Here is a 6,584-nt window from a genome sequence, read left to right as displayed (position 1 = left end):
ATTGAATTTATTGGGGTGACATTATTAATGAAATTATATAGGTTTCAGGTGTCCAATTCTACAACACATCATCTGTATATTGAATTGTGTGTTCACCACTCCAAGTCCAGTCTCCTTCCATCATCATTTATGCCCCCTATATTCTCTTCCACCTCCCCCCCTCGCTGCCCCCCTCCATTCCCTTTGGTAATCACCATGTTGTTGTCCCTGTCTATGAGGTTCTTTTTTTTTTTGGCTTAATCCCTCTACCTTTTCAGCTCCCCAACTTCCCTCTTCTCTACCAGCTACCCACGTGTCTGTTTCTGTTTTGTTTGTTTGTTTATTTTGTTCATTATATTTCCATCACTAATCATCAGAGAAATGCAAATTAAAACCACAATGAGATATCAACTCACAACTGTCAGAATGGCTAACATCTACCATAAATAAGTCAACAAACAACAAGTGCTGGCAAAGATGTGGAGAAAGGGGAACCCCCATGAACTGTTGGTGGGAATGTGGACTGGTGCAGCCACTGTGGAAAGCAGTATGGAGTTACCACAAAAAATTAAAAATGGAACTGCCTTGTGACCCAGCTATTCCACTTTTGGGCACATATCCAAAAAAACCCCAAAATACTGAATCAAAAGAATGCATGCACCCCTATGTTCATTGCAGCATTATTTACAATAGTCAAGATTTGGAAGCAGCCCAGTACCCATCCCACAGAATGCCTAAAATATTTAGAAGACACGATAAAGGTTAATTAAATTAATTCTGAAAGCATTAATAAATGTCCCAAAATTTATTAAAGGAGAAAAATAAGTGAAAAGAGCCAACTGTATCCACCTTGTTTATAACCTGATTGAAATTTAGGTGCATTCAATTTCTTAACTTTGTTATATATTCTCTCCTATCAAATTTAATTTTTATTCCCTTAAGAAATGAGAGAAATCTTATATACTCTTTAGAGCCATTTTAACGTTTCTTTAAAGAAACATTTTATTGATTTAGAGTCACTATTTGCTGTGGGAACTCAGGAATCTACAGCATTCCTCTTGATGTGCTGCTCTGGAGTCTAAACATTCTATCCCACAGGCCTTTTTAATCACTGAAAGTTTTCACCCCTTTTGTGTCCAAATTCTCATACCCAACATACTGTAATATGAGCCATACCCAAGATTCTGCTCTGGATAATTCAGTAATTCTTAACAGCTGACTTCAACTTAAAATATCAGATTTGAGGCACGCAGAGGCCTCCTTTCCTTGGGGCCATTATAAAACTCCTGGTCAATGTCATTTTTTCAGGAAGGATGATAAACTGATAATTTTGTTATTTGCATTCTTTAATAACACACTGGCATCACTGCCTGATTAATATTTTAGTCATACTGTTTTTAAGTTATTTAAAGTTGTTTTTCTTTTACTCTGCACAAGACCAGCTACTGTAGGAATTGAGAACTAAAGAAAATACATTCATTTTATTCATACACATAAAGATTCCTTTAAAAAACAGTGTATGTTTAGGCATGATATTTAAAAGATGTTTACACACGAAAGGCAATGTACATTCAACCCTGTCTGACAATATGTTGAAATTAAAACAAGCTCATATTTAGTTGCTTTTACTATAGAGAACCAGAAGAAATGAGTACCAAGTGAAATGGGAAAAAATGAATAAATTGACATCCATAATTTTTTATTCAAGATAAAATTTACCCAAATAAAAGTCAAAATATATTTATTGTATAAGTGATTATTTGTCTATATGCTTATAATGAATAAAAAGAGAGAGAGATAAGAGAGAAAAAGATAAAATAACACTTTTCATTTTTCATAAACATTTAGAAGTTATCTTAGAAACATGAGATTAACTTGTTCCAGTTACTATAGGAAATTTCTATTAATTTAGATTAATTTGGTGACCCAAGTCAAATTAGCCACAAATTATAAATATTATGCTGATAGTACAAAGAAAAGAAGGTATTACTTCATTAATTTTAAAGAGGATGTTTTTGAAAATACATAAAAGATAATTTTGGAAAAAATTTATTTTATTTTTTATAGTTTTGGACTAAAGCATTAAAAAAATTTTTATTGTTATTCAATTACAGTTGTCCCCATTCCCCTCATTACTGTCCCCTGCCCTACCCATTGCCACTTCCCACACTCAATCCTCTCCCCCACTGCCTTTGTCCAGGGGTCCTTTATACAAGTTCCTTGACTTTTATTAATTGCAAGTCAAACTATCTCTAAAGGTTTGAAATGCTCGAAAACTATGAGATCCTTAGTTAAATGCACCAGCGGTCATGGCAGTTTTGTTTGCGTTACTTAAGTTGTTTAACAAAAGCTAAATTTCAGGTTATTGCATTTGGAAAGGGATAAATTATAAATTAATGGAATACTACAGAAATATTTTTCTCCTTTTTATTATTTTTTAAGAGATTAGTTAATTTTGAGGGATTTATTTATTTTATTTTTAGACAGAGGGGAAGGGAGGGAGAAAGAGAGGGAGAGAAACATTGATGTGAAAGAGAAAAATCAATCCATTGCCTCTAGTACACACCTTGACTGGGAACCAAACCCACTACCCAGGATGTGTCCTGACCAGAATCGAACCGGCAAACTTTTGGTTTGCGTGATGACGCCCAACCCACTGAGCCATGCCAGTCAGGGCTCTTCTTAGGCTGGCTTATAATTTTAACATTTCCAGAGAAATTCAGTAAGTAAATTAGTTCTATAAGAGTAATGTACAAACCTGAGGCTGTCATTTGTTAGGAGAATTTACTAACTACTTTAAGAACAACAACGCAAAACAATATTTTTCATAAGAATCCATGATAGAGAACTAGGAAGAAGGCACTTGACTTAAGAGTTGGAAACAGCTTTAATTATCTTATAATGCTTATATATTTTCAGTAAAACAAATATAAACATACTGAAAACATTTTAAATTACAAAAATAAATTTCTTTTCCTCATTGTAAAATATTAACTATTCTTATTTTGGTGTATTTCAACATAGCTATTATCATACTGAAAATAGTATATCTTATTCCATTTATAAATCTACAAGTAATACATGTTATAAAATTTAAATGGTATAAAATATATGCATTAAAATTTCCTTACTGTTTAATCCCCTAGATCATTAACAGGTTGATATATATTACAACAAATGTTTTTACATATGCAAGGCTGTATAAATTGTTATCTTTCAAAATGTATTATCATAGAATATGTATTATTATTTCATGACTAACCTTTCACTCAAAAACTTATAGGACACCTTTCTTTGTCAGTAGTTATAAACCTGTTTTTACCAGCTTAATTACATCATGTATGAAATTGTGTTTGCCAATTATATCCTCAGCACTCATAACTTTTCAAGCAATTCATAACCATTATTTTTAATGACTCTAATATTCTATTGAATGACATTCCATAGCTTACCTCTTCATCCATTATTTTTTACTACAAATTTATCTTTTTTCTCTTTTTTCTGTATTACTGCATTAGTTTAATTAATGCCATCATGACATCTTTTACTATATATGGAATATCTCCTTAGCTTCTTTTTTCAAAAAAGATTTCATTTACTTACTTTTTAGAGAGAGGAGAAGGGATGGAGAAATCTAGGGAGAGAAACATCAATCGTTGCCTCTCAGAGGCGCCCAAATGGGGACCTGGCCCTTAGCCCAGGTGTGTGCCCTGACCCAGAGCCTCACTGGCCAACTTTCAGTTGCAGGCCAGCGCTCAATCCACTCAGTCACACCACCCAGGGCTCTCCTTAGCTTCTAAGAGTGGGAATTACTGGGTCAAAGGGCATGATCATTTTAAGACATTGATACAAATGGATTCCCAGATTTGTTTCCCCCGTAGAGCCTACGAGGTGTTGTAGAACAGGCAACTGGAGGTAGGCAGGCGTGGCTTTTGATCTACCATCTACGCTGTGTGAATTTGGACAAGTCGCCTGTCTCTGAAGCTCATTTTCCTATGTTCCTGAGTCTTAAGATGGAAGTTGTTTAAAAAAAAAATCTTTCTAGTATTTTTATGAGAATTAAATGTGAAAAACTATAAAGTGTATCTTTTTTAATCACTTGTGAATTAGAAAATAAAAAACTTACTTTCCATCTTATTGTTATAATTATACTTTTTTAGGGTAGACTTTTTCCTCTCAGTTTATGGAGAACCAAAGACATCATCGTACTTAGAGATTGCACCAAAGATAGGTGGTTGGAAAGTAGGAGATATGAATACATTTTAGAACAGAAGTACTTAGTTATAAAACACCATTTGCTCCAGAAAATTTTGGAAGTATTGACAGTTGTTTTGGCAGGGGGACCAGGGGGGAAATTATCCTCTTGTTTCAAAACAGACACTGGTTCTGAAGATAAAATGGGAAAGCAAAGCTCATGTAATAAAGTCTGTTTCAAAGAACCATGACCCAAGTTTTACAAATGCTCCAACATAGTATGCTCACAGAAATGAAAACCAGATTATTTCAATTTATACTGTAGCTGAAACTACTGAAAATATAAAACAAATCCCAGATTCTAAATACTAGCCACAATTCTGAACCAACAGTGACAGCTTTGTTTTAAATTCTTAACCCAATTATGCTTTTGAAAAACCAGTAAACCCCCCTTAATGACAAAGTCTGCATCTTCTGCCATGGATGCTAAGGTCAGTCTTTAGAAGTGTTTTTGAAATACATGTAATCAGGCATTAAACTAGAGTGCAGTGCTACACTGGAACCAGGTAAATCATCAGTGTATGCATTTTATGTTCCTTGGGGCTTTATCACTATTATTTTTATTAAATAAATTATGCACCATTATACAGTTAGTTTTTTCTCAGTGAGATGTGAATAGCATATAAATAATGTGTTAAAAGAGAATTAAATGTTCAAGATAAACCACCTGTTTAATTACTGATATCCAGCTTTTATTTACACTTTTACTAAAAAGATCCTGAGAATATTTTAACTCAATAAAAAACACATCTTTTAAAAAGATAAACTCATACTATATATATCATAATATCATTATTAAAATGTTCCACATGTGCCAACAAATAGAACATTGTATGTGTCTGATCCCAAGAGTGATTACACTACTGTAAGCTTTTCAATTTCACTTTAAAATAACATGTGTATTCTTGAACTAATGAGAGTGTAAGGTTCTATAAATTAATCAAATTATTCAGCTAATACAAAAACTAATTCAAAATCACAAAACTTAGGGAGTTTTTAAAGCATGATAAGAATGTTTTAGAAATTCACTTTTTATTTTCTATTAATCTAATATATTGCTTTATGATTTTGAATTGTGTCTTCATTTTCCATGTTTATTTGTCTAAGAACCCCAGTATGGGAGTAGATGGGAAGTTTTTATTTGTCATTTTCTAGCCAGCAGAGGGCAATAGAGCATTGTATACTAAACACCCTCAACCAATGGAAACATTTCATAGAGAAGTTATCTTCCTTCATAGACAAAGATACAGAAATAAAATATAAAGAGACCTACTATCATCTTCACTTTCACCAAAATATGGATATGTATGTGTACTTTACATTTTTAATTATGTTTTTGATTTACTATAACCATTGTGAATGGACAGTTCAAAATTAGTCCAAGGAACATGCATGAACTAAGAAATGTCCTAATGGAAAATGTTATCCAGTCTTTGAAGAGAATTTCAAAGACTATAAATACCCAGTATTTGTAAAAAAAAGTTTTTATCAGAAGATGGTTTTACCCATTTCATAGTGGCAGGATAGAAAAGGAACTATCTTTAAGCTAAAAGAATGTCTCTACCTTATTTATGGTTTTTAAATAAATGGTTTCCCAGTACTTATGCTAAAATTCATGTTTTAAGCTCAATTTATTATATTATTATATTATTGTTTTAAACTAACTTTATGTTGGAGCAATGAAATCTACTTCTCAAAGACTGTGCAAATTATTTATATAACTTGCAATGTGAAGACTTAATAAAAAATCAAATGTAAATACACAGTGATATTTTTCTCAAAGTTAAATTGGTTCAAAGGGTACTTTTTTTGTTACTCCTCACTAGGTTTTAGAAAGTTAATGTATTCAATACATACCACTACCATAATGCCTGGGAAAATTTCTCTGGACTTCCCAGCTAGCTTATGTAATCCTCAGGAAAAAAAAAAAAAAAGTACCTCAAAATGTTTTAAAGTTAAACTACAGTTTCTCAATCTTGACACTATTGACATGTTCACCAGATCGTTCTTTATGTGGATGGGGGCTTCCTGTGTAGTGTGAAATGTTTAACAGCATCCCTTGCCTTACACACTAGATGCCATAGCACAGTCTCCCCTCCTCCCCCAAGTCGTGACAACCACAGATGACTTTGGACATTACCAAATGTACTCTGTTCTGGGTCAGGGGGAGAGCATGAAATGACCTCGGAATGAGAACCCTGATGTTGAGTAAACCTTCAAGCAATGCCCATTTTCCTTTAGGAATTGGATGGTTATGTTACATGCAAAAGGCATCAGTGTCCAGATATCTGTATACAGACTTTCTTCTTATCCCTCTTCTTAGTCTAGCTAAATATTTCTCAAAATGTAGC

The sequence above is a fragment of the Desmodus rotundus genome, chromosome 2, assembly GCF_022682495.2.
Source record: "Desmodus rotundus isolate HL8 chromosome 2, HLdesRot8A.1, whole genome shotgun sequence".
Taxonomy (NCBI): domain Eukaryota; kingdom Metazoa; phylum Chordata; class Mammalia; order Chiroptera; family Phyllostomidae; genus Desmodus; species Desmodus rotundus.
The sequence above is the reverse complement of the archived record's forward strand: the minus strand, read 5'-3'. Positions refer to the sequence as shown.